This window comes from Miniopterus schreibersii (genome assembly GCF_964146895.1).
Source record: "Miniopterus schreibersii genome assembly, chromosome: 2".
In the NCBI taxonomy this organism is placed as follows: Eukaryota; Metazoa; Chordata; class Mammalia; order Chiroptera; family Miniopteridae; genus Miniopterus; species Miniopterus schreibersii.
The window spans coordinates 10,883,783-10,902,880 of record NC_138102.1 but is presented as its reverse complement, the minus strand read 5'-3'; the positions used below and the strand labels follow the sequence as shown (position 1 = coordinate 10,902,880).

Below are 19,098 nucleotides of genomic sequence, written 5' to 3'. Positions count from 1 at the left end.
ATGATGACCAAATACCTATAACTCGCAGCTTTTGGGGGTGTTACAATACTCATCAGGGCCCTATTCTTCTAAAACTAAAAAACAAATCAAAACACTTCTATTATGGTGACTTATGAAAGTTGAATTCTATTCTTAAAGGTATTCTGGCCAAGAACCGGACATGGGCAGATGGTTATAATGTGAGTCAGAATAACTTTTTGATGTTTCTGTCTGGTATTTCTGACGAGCAGGGTCCTGATTATTTGATGGCCTAGTGACCACTCATAACCAGGCCTGGAGATTTGGTTGACATTTTCAGGTTTTGTGTTTTTCCAGCAGACTTAGCAAAATCGATTCCTTATGAATAAAGATGTTCAGATCTTTTTCTGGAGGGGTTTACCCATGTTGTGAATATTTGTTAAGTGATAAACATGAAAACCCACCATGAAAAGACCACATTCTATCTAAGTCAACAGGACTTGCTTTTCGAAAAGACAGAATTCTTTGTGAGCAGCAATAGCATCCTTGCCAACTATCTGATTAAAAAGCCAAAGGTCTGAGTGACTAAACTCTGTTTATGGAATAAGGGTGCCATGGAGGCTGGAGACATTGGGAAAGCCTCCAGCCTTGCTTCCAAGGATGTGGTGCTAAGAAACTCTTGGCCTCACTGCTCTGACACTGCTCAGAGGAGGAAAGGGAACGGGACCTGCTCCTCCCAATGATCAACCACTGTTTCCTTAACATTTAGGTCAGTTTCTCTGAGAAATAAATGCCAGCCTTTTCCCTTTCTTTTTGTAGTCAATATTCTCAAAGTGAAACTGAAGAGCCTATTTTTTAGAGTTGGTTTTTAAGGCATTTATTTGTTTCTGAGGCACTAGGGTTGCTCCACCTTAGCTCATCATGTGGCAGATGCTTGGGCATTCTGTCACTGTCCAGTATCTTCGCATGACGCCTTTACACAGACCTTGGGGTGGGTACCGCTGTTAACCTGGTGGTGAGCTATTGGAAAGAGTAAGCAGGCAATAAACCCAAAGTGGAGCCCTTTGAAAGTCTGAGTTTGGAAGTTCTCTGAGAAAAGTAACAAGTGGTATGTGTTAGGGAGTGTTCAGCTTGGGCTGTCTTCCAGGTATAGTTTGCTTACCACTGTGGTAATATTGCCTTTACCTAAGTGCTCTTTCCTTCCCTCCTTTTCTGCACCCTACAGACTACCAAAACTCAGATAAGATAAAATAGATACCTTGAGAAAGAACTCTCCAGGCCCGGGTGTTTTCATTGGAAAATTTTACCAAACCTTCAAGTAATTAACACCAATAAGAATGGTATATGTCAGTATGATGAAAATTTGAGACTTTTTGATTTTCTATATTTTCTATGCTTTAAAAATATAATTTTAGTTTTTAACTCAAAATAAACTTTCAACTAAGAGTCTTTTGTGCCAAGTGTCGTGCCTGATGTGGGAATGCAAGGTTGAAGAACCCAGTTTCTGTGTCCATGCAGCTAACACTTTAAGTAATTCTAAACAATAACCAAACTCAGGCCCAAATTCACTGAAGAAAAGTCTAACAAACAACTAGGGATGAGAATTGCCTAATTCCATAGCCGACAAGCATTATCTCTACATGAAGAATCAGAGAGAAAAGTAATGGAATACATTACACTCCTTGAGGAGAGAACAGATTTCTCTTTGCAGGTCAAATTCCTTCTGTTTCCCTTGAAAAACAGTGGAAGCAAAAAGGCAATGGGCAGAAGGAAGAGTGAGGATTTATTTGGCTAAACTGCTTGCCCATTTCCAAGAGACAGCATACTAATATGTGTTAAGCCACACGAGTTCAGTAAAATTCCTTGGATAGTTTAAAATAATCATATAGTTACGTACAATCCGATTTTTTCTCTGAGTTCTATTTCATAAGGATAAATGTCTTAGAAACTGCTCAGACTTGAAGAAGCTCCTGCACCTACATTTTGAGGAGCTGAGTGGAAATGAATGGGAAACATACAGATTTCATTTGCTCTGTAATTCACATGAACTCAAAGATCAAGGGGAACAGTGGTGGGCAAACATGTTCTGGGAAAAGCTTGGTACAGTTTTTCTCTCAATCGAACCCAGTGAAATTCTTTTCATGTGTATCCTTAGTGAATTCTAGTAAAAACTTGGCACAGTGCTGAATTTTACTTTCCACTCTTTCAGTGTCTCATCTGAGGATATCTCTTATTTAATCATATCAGGCTTTATGGACAACCTCTGCATTGCTTATGATTTTCTATTGAATACATAAAACTAAAAAATCTTGTGTTCAGGCTTACTGATTTAAGCAGAAGTAAAGTTGACTATATCTGTTTCCTTTTGGGGTATAAATGAAGAGGAGAATGAAATTTTATTTATATAGAATTGACAGTTGTGTTTAAAAAAAGGAGATTCAAGAATGTGGGTCTTGCATATCACCCCTAGGTCAGCCGTCGAGTTTTGTATCTGATTTTTTTCTATACATTAATTTGACTCTTTTCCATGGGAAACACTTGGAAAGTAGACTGTGTAAGTTTTATCTGCTCATATGGTATTTAAAAAGCCCCGTATTTCTCTCTGAACTGGATGGACATCAATGCAATCGCAGTAAGAGGATTTTCAAAGCTTTAACAAGTCAGTCAGAGAAGGACAAATACCATATGATTTTACTTATATGTGGAATTTTAAGAACAAAATAAATGAACAAACAAAGCAGACTCCTAGATACAGAGAACAGACTGATGGTTACCAGAGAGGAGTGGGGTGGGGGAACTGGGTGAAAAAGGGGAAGGGACTGAGAAGTGCAGATTGGTAGCTACAAAACAGTCACGGGGTGTAAAGCACAGGATAGGAAATGTACTTAATAACATTGTAATAACTAAGTATGGTGCCAGGTGGGTACTGGAAATATCAGGGGGATCACTATGTAAAGTATATGATTGTCTAATGCGATGCTGTACACCTGAAACCAATACAAAATAATATTGAATGTCAGCTGTAATTTAAAATAAAATTAAAAAGAGTATTTTCAAAGCATTATAAGGCCTCACACTTATTTTTTAAAAGCTCAAAGCTGCAATAACTCATTCCTTTATTGCAAAGTTTCATTTTAATTACATGTCAGACATAAAATCAGCTGCACTTCAATGTCATAACACTACCTTTTTTTATTAAGTAAAATTTATTTATACTCAAAAGGAAAAAAATTGCTTATGTATGTATCCTCTGTTCTTTTTCAAAATATTTATTTTTCCCAGAGAAGTGTAAAAACACAATGTTCTTGAAATGATGTTTACAGCTAACGCTATGGTCACAGCAGATGAAACGTAATTTTTATATTCAAACCCCTGCACAGGTGTCAGAGTGGCCCCTTTGCACTCACAAAGTCAGGGTACCACTATTAAGACTTAATTTAAGGAAAGTTGTTTAACCTCTTATATATTTTCCTAGCAACATTACTTAATATTAGCCCAACATTTATTTTCAGCGTCACACGAAGCTACAGTTAACAGCATAAAGCAGAAAACCTGTCCGAATGGAGGGAGTCTGAATAAAAATGAATGTGTCACCCCGCGCCACCCCATCCTGGCCATGTGCTGGGATGAAGTGCATGCAGTACACGGAGCACGCCTGATTCCAGCTTGCGGACACTTACAGTCTGTTTTTCACGTAGGTGTTTGCCTAAGAGCAGAAGCCTGAACGAAGTTATCACAAAAATTGCCCAACGTATTAAGCTTGTCAACTGTTTTTTGGCACCTGCGTCAACACCAGGAAGAAAGCAATGATTGCAGCTCTCCAGCCACACCCCTCCACACACCCCCTGGTGTCGCTAATCACAGGGCCGCCAGCTGGGACACCGGAGCAAGCAGCTTAGCCTTACTTTATTTTCCCCTAGGCTTTGTTTCGAGCTTTGCCTTTGTATTAGATTCTCTTTTAACCTTGTCTAACCATAGAGGCACAATCTAAGCTTTCCTGACCACTAAGAGGACATCTTTTTAGCCTCTTAGGGAAAAATTAGGCAGCATGTTACAGATGGATAAAGCAATGTTGGCAAATTTGTCTTTTCTAATAATGTACCCCAGGTACTTAATCTTCAGAATTTGTGCAGACTTGGGACGCATTTCATGTTGTTGACAAGACATTCTGACAAGTGCCTAGTCATTGTCTTGTTTGTCTCCCCACCTACGTTTCCACTCGCATCTCTGTTTGAAATCACAAGGTTAAAGGACTAGTTGTCCTAAGCATTGAAATCCTATATTTGTCCAGCAGTGAAGCATGTTCAAGGCAGATCCTACACTCCTGCCAACTGCTTCAACCTTGACCCACTGGACACCTGTCACCTTCATTACACAAGCAGTGATGCCTCAGTGATGGATCCCTCCTGACGTTTGCATTCTTCCCTGGAGTCAAGACACCTCTCCAGTTGACTGCGGAGATTCCAGAGAACTTTCCTCCATTACTTTGAGGCAATGTCATGGGACTGGCTCTGAGAAAAATAGTGGAAAAATCATGACATCCAGTGTGTGTTCTTTCCTTAGCTCTGCCACTAACTAGAGTGATGGTCTTGAGGGAAGACATTTAAATACCCCAGGTCTCTACTTCCTCCTGTGCAGAATAAAACAGCTGCACTAGTTCATGCCAGAAACCCACTTTAGCTCTAGCTTTCAATTTGTCTGTGACAACATGGTTTACCAATGGACAGCACGACCACACAGCAAGAACACGAGTCTCAAGTTCTGCGCTGTCCTGTGACACCTGAGGTTACCACTTGCCTCATTTTTTGGAGGTAACAGAAGAACCATAGCATAAAAATAATCTTAGTAAGTTATCTCATTCAAGCCACTTATCTGATCACATAGGCGCATACTTGGAAGAGTGTTGAAAATGTTGAGGATTTTATTTGTTTTATCACCAGTGATGTTCAGTGGGAGAGTATGGGCCAGAGAAATGCGTATTGAATTTTCTCGTCTTTGATGATTATATTTATTTTTATAATCAATCATGAAAGTGGATTGACTGCCCAAGAATGAGTTATTAAAGAATAGAATAATATTTAAACATCGAATTCCAAGTTATAAGTGTAAATTGAGAGCACAACACACCAGCATGAATATAGAACATCAACCCGTGTGTGTTGGGACCAACGAATCTGAAGGATGATTTTACATAAGCAGTTACAAAACAGAAGTAAATAAGAAAGATATTGAAGAATACCTGAAAATGTTTTCATTAGACTAGCAATCCTGTCACCCTAGTCCCCAGGACACTGTTTATTATGAAACTTTGTCAAAGAGTGGCAGGAAGCCCTGGAAGCTCTCATCGTTAATGGAAAAAGTACAATGACCCTTCTGGTGAACATATTTACAGAACAAGCACAAAATGATACCTGCTAGTATAAAATTAATTAGTTTTGTTGCTAAACATGGAGAAGGGAACAAAACACAAAGATATTCAAGACTGTACTCCTTACAGAGAAAAAAACAAATAAACAGGTAAGTCCCACAGATATGTCAACAAGCTTGGAAACCAACTACAAAGTTGAAGGCAAATATTATGCCCAAAGAGAAAACAGAATTAGCTCCTCCTAAACTCATTTTACTAAATGACACTGGTGAGTGGCAAATATTACAAAGGCACTGTGTCTTCTCCAGGGGTTGAGGTAAATGGGTAGCATAGAAGGCAAAGGAAAAGCATCCCCCTTGAAAATCTCAGCATGGTGGTGTTGGGATGCCAACAGTCACCACATAAGAAATGAACTGTCCCTTATTAAAACAAGATCAGGTTTTCTTCCAACGTTGGAACAGATCAGTACTTCTTTGGTTGACACTGAATGAGTTAGATGGATTGCATTAGGGACCATGATGTATGAAATATACTTACCTTTAAACCACAGGGTCATACTTGGTGCCGTGGGATGAGAGACACATGGGACCTGAGAACAACGAAGGATTGAAGAAAACTCTTGTGCTTAATCTGGGGCATAAACACACTGAGTAGAAGAGTAGGTGGAGTGTCTCTCGATCTCTCTCACTTTCTCTCTGTGCATAGAGTTGAATACACCTGAATTAAATGAGCAAAGGAGGCACCACTTTTGCTTCAATGCATTTCAAAATGAAAGAGCAACTCTGTGCATTTCTTCATAACTATCATATTTTACTTTCCACTTGAACAATTGACATGGAGTTCTTGTCTTACATATAATATACTAGGAATGTGTGCAGCAAATTAAAAAAGCACACACCTGGATGCTATCCACAGGTGTATTTACAGGGGATAGCGGGTGATTTAAAAATGCGCCTTCTAATCTTGATCAGCTTGTGCTTGTAATGATAAACTCACTTTCTCAAGTAGCTTATCCCAGTGACATACTCAGTACCTGAGCAGATAGAATCTCTCTCTCCCTCTGTCCTGCCTTGGGGTTGGGGAGGGATGGGAAAAGGCAGGGAGGAAGCACAGCTGTCTAGGTGTTGGTAGGCCAAGTTCAAACATGGAGGGAAGATTAGGAGCTTAGGTTCAAGCCTTATTCATCATTTCTGTCCTAATAAATCAGAGCTATTTGACCCCAGTTTCCGTGTCTATATTTTGATTATCTCAGAACTCAGAGGGAAGAGATTTGAGACTAATTCTGAAGCCCAAGCATATGATGCATTGGCCAAGAGACCTTGAAAATGCAATAGCAGAACAAGCACTGAGCTATCAAGATATTATAGAATAATGACGCATTTGGTGACTGCTAGTGAATGGCTGGTTATTGTAACTAATATTTCGTAAAGTCTCAACTCATTAGAATATACAGATAGGTTCCATTTCAGTTCTTGCAGCCATAGTCCAGTTCTTTACTTCTTTATCAGCTTTATTGAGGTATCACTGGCGTACACTGAACTGTACCTGTTTAAAGCGTATCATTGGTTAAGTTCTGACACGTAAACATCAATAAAACTATTACCACGATCAAGGCAATGAGCACATCCATCACTCCCCAAAATTTCCTCTTGCCCTGCGAGTACCTCACTCCCACCCTTTCCCACCTCTTCCTTCCCTTGTACAACATGCAGTCATTTGTGTGTGTCTGGCTTCTTTCACTCAGCATAAATATTTTGAGATTTATCCATGTTGTTGCATGTATCAATAGTTAATTTATTTTTCTTATTTCATGGTATTCAATTATATGGCTATAGCATAATTTGTATATCCATTCACCTGTTGATGGACACATGAGCTGTTGCCAGTTTGGGTTATTACAAATAACCATGCTATGAAAGCTTGGGTTATTACAAATTTTCATGCTATGAAAATTTGCATACAAGTTTCTGTATGGGCTCATGCTTTTGTGTTTTTTTGGAGAAATACCTTGGAGTGCAACAGCGGGGACATATGGTAGATGTATGCTTAATGTTTTAAGAAACTGTCTAACTGCTTTCCAAAGTAGTCATAAAATCCAATCAAAAGGGGGGGAGAGTTCCAGTTCCTCCAAGTCCTGTCAGCACATGATATAGTCAATCTTTTTCGTTTTAGTGGTTCTAATAGGAGTGTATAGATACCTCATTTTGGTTTTAATTTATACTTTCCTAATGACTAATGACGTTGAACATCTTTGTATGTGCTTATTTGTATGTCTTGAAAAGCATCATTTCATATATTTTGGCCGATTTATTTACTTATTTATTTATTATTTATTAATTTATTTACTTTTGGTAGTTTCAGATGGGACTGTAAATCTGATCCTGTGACTCCATCTTGGCTATAATTCCGGGTCCAGTTCATTTTAAAACATTAATCTCATATCTGGTTCAGAGCTAGTCACCTTTCTTCACCCCAAAGTAGACCTGACAGTCTACGGAGCAGAGAGAGGTGTGAGGTGGACTCATGCCTCTCCCCTCCAGAGGACCAGCAGGATGAACAAGTGTCTCACTACCGAATTCTGCAAGGTTGCAGGCCTTTTCTGTGACTTGAACTGCTGTTTCTAGCTCACCATCTTGGTGTATGTGGTTGAAGAGAGGTCATTCTAGAGCACCTTCCTTAGTCATTGGTGGCCCCTTTCAAGAGCTGGTCACAGCTTCCAACCAGCCGGTAACTTCACATCAAGCTGCTCTGTTGTGTCTTCCCCTTTGTTCCCAGCACTGCCATGGTCCTGGTAATGCCCCAATCTACCCTACAAGGCCAGTTGTCTGGTCAGTGGGCAAAGTAGGATCAAGTACTATACTTGTCTCCAACTAAGTACTCAGCAAGGAATCTGGTGGAACTTTAGCCCCCCCCCCCCCCAGTAGGCCACATCAACATCCCTCCTCTCTTCTCTTCTGCCAGCGACCAGTCAGACCACCAAATCTGTTGACCAGATATATGTGAAACAGCAAAATTAAATGCTAATCTCTCCTCCTAATCTTTAGAAATAATTTTCTTGGGGAAGCCCCATCCTTGGATTTAGAGAAAGATGGGAATAACTTCTTTCCTTGAATGTCACATTCTCCCAAAGCCCACATCTCTCGCCCACACATTTTCTCTCTGGTAGAGAGGTGCAAGCCCCAACTGCTGGTGTCCCTGAACTTAGGGTGTAGGATACTCAGCCTTTTTCTCCTCAGGGTTGGACCTTAATAGCAATTCCAGGACAACAGGAAAAATCTGACTTAATATCTGCTACCTTGGCACAGCCGCAGCTCCTGGAAATTCCAGGCACGTGGCTGTTTTTAATAGACATGAGTCTTAGTAAACTCTAACAGGTGAACTCCTGTGGCTGAATCTAACCTAAGCACCATCTGTTGAATCAGGGGGAATTTTAGTTGTAGCTGAGGCAGGTCTTACATTTTGAGTAAAATAGTAGTTTAGTTATATGGACTTTTTGAGCTATTGGATTGGTAAACTGAAAGATTCTTGACTCTTGCTGTCTATTTATTAGCAAGGAAGAAAAATCAGGACTTTAAACTTCAAAGGCACTTAATTTCCCATGAGGAGAGCATTAATGCCTGAGGCTTGAGGTCATATTTGCCCTGAAATCCTTTTTTCTTTATATAATTCTGCTTTTCATCGAGTTCCATTTCAAGAGCTGTATGGGCGATCAGCCTCTCAGTTTTCTGTGCCTTCTGGAGTAATCACCTGACACATGGTCCCATTGGCTCTGGAATGTTAATTCTATAAGCTCTGATCATAGCCATAGATCCAGGGACCAAAATTATGGGTCCAACCATAAATGAGTGATGGATTTTAACCACAAATAAAGAACAAGAAACATTTTCCATTCCTTTGGGCTTGAAGAGAGAATTGAGGTATTTCTCTTGTATTAATGCTTCTCTCTCTTCCCCTCCCTCCCTCCATTCTGCTCTCTCTAAAAAATCAATGGAAAAAAATATCCCCGAGTAAGGATTAACAAAACAAACAAACAAACAAAAAACACACAGAAAAACAGCAACAACAAAAAAACAAGCCCCAAACTAAAAAGAATTGTTAAAAATATATAAAACTTGCCTGGACCATTTGGCCTCTAGAAATCTGGTTGATTTAGAATCTGGATTGGTTTAAAAATATGTCTTGACTTCTAGATCAATACAGAAGCTGTGATATAATTAAAGAAAAATGATAGATATTAAGCTCAGTTACGCTATATATTTTCCAATACTTTTTCTGATTTTATTTTGTAAAAATATGTTAATTATAAAAATTAAAAAATATCCGAACATCATTAAAAGTCCCCCCAAATTTTCATTACCCAGAAATAACAATAGCCATAATCTCAGCCATCTATCTCTGCGGAAAGAAACAAGGAAGGAAGGAAAGAAAATTTAAAACAAAAAATAAAAAACTGGGAACATGGTGTGCCTGTTTTTTAAAGAATTAACAGTATTCAGAATAGCTTTAATTCAACCAAAGAAAAAATTATGAAAGTAAAATGAACAGAATCAATAAATTTGAGAATAACATATCCTTCTTACAAAACATGTTTTTTTAATATTCTCTCCAAATTAAAAAAAAAATAAAATATTTAAGAAGTCGGAATAATATTTAACATTACAATATTATTATGATATTCTTAAAAGCTTTAGATAACCTATTTATGTATTTATATTTAAATACCTTCAGATACTGTCAAAGAGCTCAAAAAGAGTCTAGAAGCTTTGGCTAGAATAGATGATAAAGATTTATTTAAGGGTCTTGAAGTTTACAAACCAGAAACCCAACTAAGCAAAAACTCAGAAGTGTTCTGAAGAAGAAAGGAAAGTTAGAAGTTCTTATAGTGAGAAATATGTTCTTGAGAATGATCAGTCCTGCATTCTTAGTCCTAGGATTGGTCCGAGGTGGTCATGAGTCAGATGGCCCGTCAGTCGGGGTAATGGATGAGATGGCCTGGATATGTGAGTCCTTCAGGGGGTAATCAGAGGATTATCTGGAAGTCTAGTGTATGTCTAGAAATTGACCCACAACAAATTGATGTATATCCAGGAATTGATGTGGGACTGGAAAGTTCAAAAATTTAAGTTCCCAGGCCAGTTAGAACAAAAATAGAATCATTTTCTTATGTCTCAACCTTCACAACCCTGATAGCTTTAGCAGCTTGGCTACAGTGACTCCATTCCATATGTTCCCTCTCTTCACTCTTTCCTCAAAACCTACAGGTGACTTTACAACCTTATTATGAAAAATGATTAAAATTAGCACTTACACTTTTATATTTGTATTTCCACAGCCCCGTAGCCTGGTTTTCTGCTTGTTTACTTAAGAGAGGAAAAATCAAGGAGTGTTTCATTCACATTTTTTTTATTCCCATTCCCCTCTCCTTTGGTAACAGTCAGCTTGTTCTCTATATCTATGGGTCTACTTCTGTTTTGTTTTGTTTACTCATTTATTTTGTTTCTTTAGATTCCACACATGAGATCATATAGTATTTGTCTTTCTATTTCTAACTTATTTCACTTAGCATGACACCCTTTAGGACCATCCATGCTGTCATGAATTGCAGTATTTTATTTTTTATTGCTCAATGTATATATACATATATATGTACACATATGTATATATATGTAAATATTATACACACAGGCACTTTAAATTTGAGTACTTAAATGAACACATTTCAATTCTCTGAGAATTGTACCTATGTGGAAGCTTATTTAACGCTTGCATCCTCAGGCAGGCTGCTTTTAAGGCTGTGTAAACTGTACTCTGCATAACCCCAGGGGTGCCTTTGACACTGTCACCCACATGAATGGCACCTCCTGGGCTTCTGCAGGGCACAATCAGCCAGATCTCATGGGTCAACAACACACAGCTGTAAAATGAATGTCCACCCCCTTAGATATTACTGGCAAACCTTCTTAAGTATAAAATAATGTGAAACATCCTATCAAATTGAACCCCCTCCCCAAATGAAAAAGGAAATGCTAAATTGTGGCTGTCGAAGCTACTTTTATTCAATGCTGTCTTTATTGTCCTGAGTCGCTTTATCTAATGTACTCACTGAGTCTTATTTTAAACCAGTACTCTCTATGATGCTATAAGCGCCACAAAGTCTGATCATGTTGGAACTAGATAAAGGGGCACTGTCAAGTTCGATTTAGCTAAGATTACCTCCTCAACATGCTTCAAAGATTTTATTCACATAATTCCTGCTGGAGGATTAGACGATGCACTCAGTGAAAAGAGGTTATTCTACCAGCTGATGATCATGCCCAACCTTATTGCTAATAAACTGTTTTGTATAATTTCCCACACAAACAAGTAGAATTTCTCATGGGAAATATGCAACTTTTTTGAAAGAAATGTATATACTAAGCTTTGTATTTGTTTAGACAACAACAGATATAACCGTATCTTAGAGGAAATACTGTATTAGAGTCGTACAGAATATTAAATATCTACTAAGCCTGCATTATTATATGGCGTTTAAAAAATAATTTTAATAAATGGTTTTAATTGATGGCATAATTATATGAGTAACCTTTAGAGCAGGTGGTGAAAATTTGCAGCTCTGAGGCCCAATTCAGCCTGTATTTGTGTATTGCCTATCTGGCTCAGAGTTTTTAAATTTTTGTATTTGAATGTTTTCTCAGTTTCATAGCCTCCCTCTCCCCACCTCACTACTATCTGATGCCCAACTAAATTCAAATTTTAGTGGTACCTGCCGGGCCTTGCAAGAAGCTGAGATTGCAACATTGGAATAGGGGTCCCAGTAGATTTTCCTGAGACTCACTCTTAGATGCATTTAATAACACATGCAAACTAATTTTTATATACTTTTGATAATTATCACATACCTATACAGGCTGCAAAGTGATTGAGAGTTTAAAATTAAAATGTTGTAATTTCAAGATTTTTCTCTCCTCTATTTTTCTTCTGCTAGTGATTGTTTGCACTAAGGATGCCTGAGCTGTGAGAATGCAAGAAAGAAGGTGGACACAGGGCCTGCAGAAGGGGAAGCAGCAGAGCCAGGTGCCGAAGTTCTTTGGGTCAATGAGCAGGTCACCCCCGGCCTCACTGCTGCTGACCATGGAGGTTGCACTGAATGTGGAACCACTGTTGGACTGCGGACAATTCAAGCTGGTTTAAAAGAACCAGTTTTTTCAAACCTCAGTTTGTTTTCATGTAATGTTAAAGATAATGCTATATTACATGATTTACACACTTAACCTGAGAATTAAGAGTTAGGTTTTTAACTATAAATTGTATTTGGAGCAGAAATTTAGGCTGATGGGGATGTGAACCGATGCAAAACCTTACTTAGTGGCTTGGCTTGTTTACAGTGTTCTTGCTTATTTTTGTTTACTTGTGTATCTCCTCACAGCCTTTTGGAGAAGTCAAAGTAAATATTATTATCCCACAGGGCATGGCACTCACCTCAGACACACTGGCCTACACGTTTTACGCCAAGCCTGCCCCGTGCTTTCCTGGCTCCTCTGACGCAGAATGCCTTTCTCTTTCTTCCACAGCTGCAAAAAGGAAACACTATCTGTTTTTCAAGGCTCTTTCAAAATTCTACTTCTCAGAAAAGGCATCTGTGAACATCTCTCTCCTTTAAGCTCCCACAGGGCTAATCTTCAGTCATTTAGTATTTGTCCTCTGGTTGTATCAATAATTGACTTTACATGTCTTATCTCCCCTGCTGGGTTGGAAAGGGTTGGCTGAGGGAGGACTACTTTTTTCTTTTAAAAAATGCCTCTGATCTGATGCATTATGCCTGGCCCAGAATAGGCATATCAATCGTCTGAAGGAGAACTGCCAAATAGAAATAGGTGAGCCACATTTGTAACTTAAAACTTTTGTAGCAGTCTCTCTGCAAAGAAGTCAAAAGAAACGGGTGACAATAATTAGCCCAACCTATCCCAAATGTTATTTCAACAGGAAATCAACATGAAAAACTATTAATGAGACATTTTTACATAATTTTAATTGTACAAAGTCTTTGAAATTCAGTGTGTATTTCACTCCAGCTCATCTCAATTTGAACTAGCCACAAGTCAAGTGCTCAAGAGCCACACATGGCTAGTGCCTACCATATTGGACAGCACAGGTCTAAAAATTAAGTTGAGACAATGGACTGAGGCAGTTGATGGAGAGCTTACGTGATAGAAGGAATTGAGTTTGAATCTACAATCAATGAGAAGATACCATGAGTTGTTTAAAAGATTGCAACAACTTGTCTTAACATGATGAAGACAGAGATCAGGGAGGTAGATTCCCAGAAATCAAGAGAAAGGATTGTTTCTGTGGTAAGAATACAGAGGGTGGAACAGTAACAGAACTTTGTGACTGACAGAACATAAGGAAGTAAAGAAGAGAAAGGAGTAACCAGTAACCTGGGGTACCAGGAGACTAGTAAGAAGGAAGCCGGAGAGAGATACCAGTCTAAGAAAGAGATGGATTTGTTTTCTTTTTTATTTTTAATTCTCACATGAGGATATTTTTTCCATTGCTTTTCAGAGAGAGTGGAAGGGAGATAGAGAGACATCGATGTGTGTCTCATCGATTGGCTGCCTCTCACACACGGGATGGAGCCTGCAACCGAGGTACGTGTCCTTGGCCGGAATCAAACCCAGGGCCCTTCAGTCCGCAGGCTGGTGCTCTAACCACTGAGCGAAACTGGCTAGGGAGAGGGGTTTGTTTTCAACCATATCATCTCAGGTGCTGGCAAGAGACGGACTTTGGAGCAAGGATGAAAGATGAAGCCTGGCCAAGTAGCTTTGAGGATGGATACTGTCAAGTAGATTGAGCCTTAGGAACGGGTAACAACTGAGATTGTGACAGTGAATGGAGATGAGAGTGATTCAAGAATTTAATTTTATGAGGTCCCTAGTTAGCAAGCAAGACAAAAAGTTATCCGGATGTTAGGAAGAAAAGGAAAAGATCATGGGAGCCACGGGGGGGGGGGGGGCATAATTGCAGGGCGGAAAGGGACAAGAGCAGGAGAGAATTTGAGGCAGATGAGAACTGAGCACAGTCCCCCTGGACGTGATCAGGAAGCAATCCCTAGAGCAATCAGAACCTCTCCCAGGGCTGAAGGGAAGAAATGAAGGATTTATGCGAGCTGAGCTCTCTTTCTATGCCCCCCAGTTTCCAGTCCTGAGAGCAGCGGGCTGACTGAAGGTACGTGGATTGAGAAAGCTGGCTTTCTGGAGCAGATACAGACCCAGCAGGAATCCTGGCAGAAGAAAATAGAGACCAGCACAGGGTGGGTGCAGCTCTGGGTGATTCTTGATTAATGGCCAAGGTAAAGAAAACCGGGAAACAAGCCAAGTGAAGGGAATTTCATCCGGTGCACGGCTGAAAACCATTGCAAAACCATTACTTGGTCTTAGTTAAAAGACAAGCAGAAGGAAAGAAAAGGAAAAAAAAAAAAAAAAAGAATTTAAAAGATAATTTGTGATTATAAGGACTTGTTGTATTTTTTCTGAGCACTTTTTAAATATTTCATTGTTTACCTTGAAGGATGGGCAAATATGGAATGCGTCCAATGGAAAGTTGCCTTTAATTTTTACATGCTTTTTGAAAGGCGAGTAGAGAACAACAGTGGCCTAAAAGCCCTTGAAACTCTAGTGGCCTGAACTCCAATCCAATCCCTTTGCTCTCTCAAGACTATTCAGTAATAACACAAGCATCAGTATCCAGTATCCAACAATTTGGGGGATGGGGAATGGAAGGATATGAGCTTTGTCTTTGCTGAAATAGCTAGGGGATAATAGAGTCAAAATTAGACCTAGCAAGAATCAACTCATCAGTCTTGGAAGTTAAAGAAAACCTCTTACTTGTGGACATGAGCTTTACTTTGGGTTGTATTTGGTAAGTGTAGGAGTACAGGGTATGAAATTTATTCAGCTACAAAAGTGTTTTGAAATTCCCTGCAATTTCTGTAGGAGTTCAGACAAGTACAAATGCTCCTGAAATCTTTGGAAGATGACAACCTAAACTGCTCCTGCTGAAATGACTAATTGGAATTTCTGTTTCATTCCTAAGGGTTCCAAAAGCTTGATGGATGACAGTGAAAGCAAATGAGCCCTGGCTGGGTATCTCAGTTGGTTAAAGCATCAGCCTAATAGGCTGAGGTTGTGGGTTTGATCCCCAGTCAGGGCACATATAAGAATCAACCAATGAATGCATAAATAAGTGGAGTAACAAATCTCTCTCTTTCTCAATCTCTCTCTTCCTCTCTCTAAAATCAATAATTAAAAAAAAAAAAAAATGATTGAGGCACTCCAGAGAAGGGTTAAGTGGAATAATGGAGGTGAGAACATTACTCAGCTAGGAAGAAGCTAATTCCATTCTGAGCAGCAGGAATAAAGTGGTGGGAAAGGAAATGTGAGTGAAGGTGAAGTTGAAATGGCTGAATCCATTTTGAAGACTGTACTTTGTTTCTAAATAGTCTATTCTAATTTCCCTCAGCTGTCAGAGTCTGTTTTGGAGACTCATACTAGATCCATGGACATTCTATTCTTTCTACATCAAAACACATTTTGGAAGTTGAGAAATGATCGGTTGAGGGATTAGTTAATCAATAGCTTCAAACAGGAAAAGGAATATATAAGTCATCAAGCACCGAGCTTGTGCGGAAGGACTTACTCATTTTTGCTTAGAGACGAAGTAGCTTTTATTAATCATGTACACGAACACAGTGTTTTTGTTTCAGGAAGTGTCCAAGTCCAATGGGCAGCCCACTAGATAAACTCAGAGACTGGTATTCAGCTTCTAAATGCCAAACAGTTTACCCCAAATCATTGTGTTGCAGCCTAATCACAAAGTGTCCCTTCGGGGCGTTTAAATGAAAATATATGAGGGAACAATCTCTTAAACTTAAAAATAGCAACCTCTATTTGAAAAAACACAGGAGAGAAATTTTAGATCAGATTCCTTTGCCCTCAGAAATGAGACAAAGCTCACTGAGTTGTGGTGAGTCTCCACGTGCTTGTGCAGTGCCTCCTGGCCATTGTGGGGGTGAGTGAATTTGGGGTCACACTCCACAGCATCGTTTCCCACAGCCATTACTGATTGTTTACTTAAGGATTATTTACTTATTTACTGATTATTAATACTTTTACAGTATAAAACAGATTTATATTGACAGAGTGTCTATTACTTAGGACACTCACTAGAATAGATAATAATACCCTTGCAGCCGTGGTGCTGTTTCAACTTACAGTTCTTTAATGTGGTGGATGGATGGCTTCGCCATGTACATGAACTTCGGAGATAATCACTGAGATTTTGTGCATTTTCACAAGGGAAGCCTCATGCCTTTAATCATATTGTGTTAGGAACACATGTCTTAAAGAAGTTAAGAATTATTTAGAGCATGACATTAAAAACATACCTGTAATGCGCCCTGGCTAGTGTGGCTCAGTTGGTTGGGTGTCATCCTGTGCACCTAAAGGTTTCCTGTCTGATTCCCAGTCAGGGCACATGCGGGGGGCCGAGGGCTCAGTGGGGGGGGGGGGTGGCACTGGAAGCAGCCAGATGGGTGTTTTTCTCTCACATCTAAGTTTTTCCTCTCCTTCTCCCTTCCTCTCTCTAAAAATAAAAATAAATAAATAAATGTTATGTGTGTGTGTGTGTAAAATGCAGCAGTGTGATTTTGGCACTTTGCCTAAGTTAAGAGCATTACCAATAATTGAATAAAGAGATGTTCACCACAATTTTAAACAAAGTAGGGTAGAACTTTCTACCAAACAAATAATAATAAACACTCACTGTTCGGGCCAGCGTCCGTGTTTTGCCTCTTTGGAATGAAGATTAACCTAGTTTCACGCTGTGACTTTCGCCTTATCAGAGGCCCTAGAGCGTGAGCGCGCCGGGCCGTGCAGCTCCTTGCGGGCCTGGGAGCAGCAGGCGTCCCTTTCCTGGAGCCCAGCCCGCAGGCTCACAGCCTGTTCAAGGATGGGAGTTTCCAAATCGGCAACTGCGCGTTTTCCTAAACTTTCCCGGCTCTTACCGCCCAAGTAGGACTATTTGACGAAGCCCACTCGGCCGGGCGTCTATTTACCGTTATCGTAACTATAGTTCATCTTTATTTCCTTCCTTACAAATCCTTCTGAAAATGAAAAGTAAACGCAGGGCAGAAGCCCACTCGGAAGCACGCTGCCTAGAGGCTTTAGGAAGGGCGCTGAGGCTGGGTCCCCCAGGGGCGGCGAGAATTCCAGGGCGGCCCTGGCTTCCCTGCGCGTCCCCCATCCTGCGCCCGGCGAGCTCAGGCTCCCCGGGGCCGCGCTGCGGGCGGTGCCCAGCCCCGCGCCCGGCGCAGGACGCGGCCGAGGCCGAGGATTGGCCGCGCCGCCCAGAGGTCCGGGCGGGAGGCGGGCTCGCGTGGGCGTGGAGTGCGCGGGGGAGGGGAAGGGGGCGGTGCCCCGGCCCCGCCCCCCGTCTCCCGCGCGACTACACTGCCGGGCGCCCACGTGCCCAGCCCGCCTTCTGCAGCGCTGCGGCCGGGCGCTCCTCTCCGCGTGGACCAGTCCCGCATCGGTCGGAGCTCCAGCCTCCCGGCGCCGCGACCGCGACCCCGACCCGCTCCAGCCGCTCACCCTCCACCAACCTCTAGGCGCGGCCCTAGCGCTGCCCCAGTAAGTGGCCGAGCGTCCGGCCCCGCGGAGGGGCCGCGCGACGGGCAGCGGAAGGGCTGGGGCGGGGGCTCCGAGGGCCGCGTCCAGCTGCGCGCAGCTGCCTCGTGGCCGCGCTCCAGCGGCGCTGAGACGGGCGCCCGGGGCTGCGGGAGGGGCTGCGCTTCTCGCGGGTCGGGTCCGGAGGCGTCGGGGTCAGCGCGGGCGCGCGCGGGGAGCGCGCGCTGGGGGGCAGCCTGGCCCCGCGACTCCTCGGGTCCCCCGGGCACCCCTCTCTGGGAGCGCAGACCGGGCCTCCCCACTTTCTGCACACTGAGGGGTCCCCGAAGTCGCCTTCTGCTCCCTTGGGTTCTCGGTTTAACTATAAAACCCTGCTTGGAGTTTTGGAAGCCTTTTCAGATCCTAGACCTGCCGGGACCGGCAGGACAGGTCAAGTGGCCCGTAGTGGCGGTTGGGGAATTTTAAAGCAGACAGTGCAGCGTTAAACCCGTTGGAGATGGGCTGTACTTCTCAAGGCTCTTTTCTGCGGTCTTCAGCCTTGAACTCGAAATGCCAATCCTGATCCTTAGGGCATCGGAGGCCGGAATGCGCGCCATTCCTCCGGGGAGCGCACCGCTGCTCCATGCCACGGCCGGCCCGTGGATAACGTATGCAGAGATGGCATCTTAGAGATACTTCCAAGAAATAGCTCACGGGTCATCTGAACGGACGCAGTACCTAGATCTCAGGAGTAAAAATGTTCAGACTTTCAAGTATTTATGCAGAAGCACTAACTGCCTAACAAGCGCTTAGGTGACAAGACTCTTTTAGGACTGGTAATAAGATTTCTCTAGTTATTTGTGCAGAAACACCCCTCGTCTCAACGAGGGGCCATGGGCAGATGTTACTCCAATAGAGAGAGCTATCTGAACCTTGGCTATGAAGGTAGCATGTCCGTGGCCTCTGACCCGGTCCTTTCTCATTGTTGCCCCAACCAGTCTTTAAAACTTCAGTGTCCTCCCTCCCCCCCCCCCAGAATTAATAATAATTATCTCCTTAGCAAATTGCAAACGTTTGCGTTTGTGCTCTCTTTCTAGGGGATGTATAGGG

The 19,098-nt window shown here is 41.6% G+C and overlaps 1 protein-coding gene and 1 long non-coding RNA gene across 3 annotated transcripts in view; one reads left to right on the top strand and one right to left on the bottom strand.

The window, feature by feature from the left end:
- Window positions 1-2,624: 2,624 nt before the first annotated feature.
- Window positions 2,625-17,664, bottom strand: LOC308553219. Of its 2 annotated transcripts, XR_013998210.1 has the most exons (5): window positions 17,147-17,664; window positions 12,806-12,897; window positions 9,443-9,529; window positions 5,864-6,871; window positions 3,045-4,469 (listed from the first exon to the last, which is right to left on the bottom strand). It is a non-coding gene; the product is annotated as an uncharacterized lncRNA (long non-coding RNA). The 2 variants fall into 2 exon arrangements; XR_013998211.1 differs by lacking the exons at window positions 5,864-6,871; window positions 9,443-9,529 and having other exon boundaries at window positions 2,625-4,469; window positions 17,147-17,644.
- A 183-nt stretch (window positions 17,665-17,847) lies between these two features.
- Window positions 17,848-19,098, top strand: part of SLC7A2 (solute carrier family 7 member 2) — a 53,619-nt gene continuing 52,368 nt past the window's right edge. The window contains exon 1 of the mRNA XM_081130164.1: window positions 17,848-18,012. The gene's annotated coding sequence lies outside the window, so the exon portion shown is untranslated. The remainder of the gene's footprint in view (window positions 18,013-19,098) is intronic.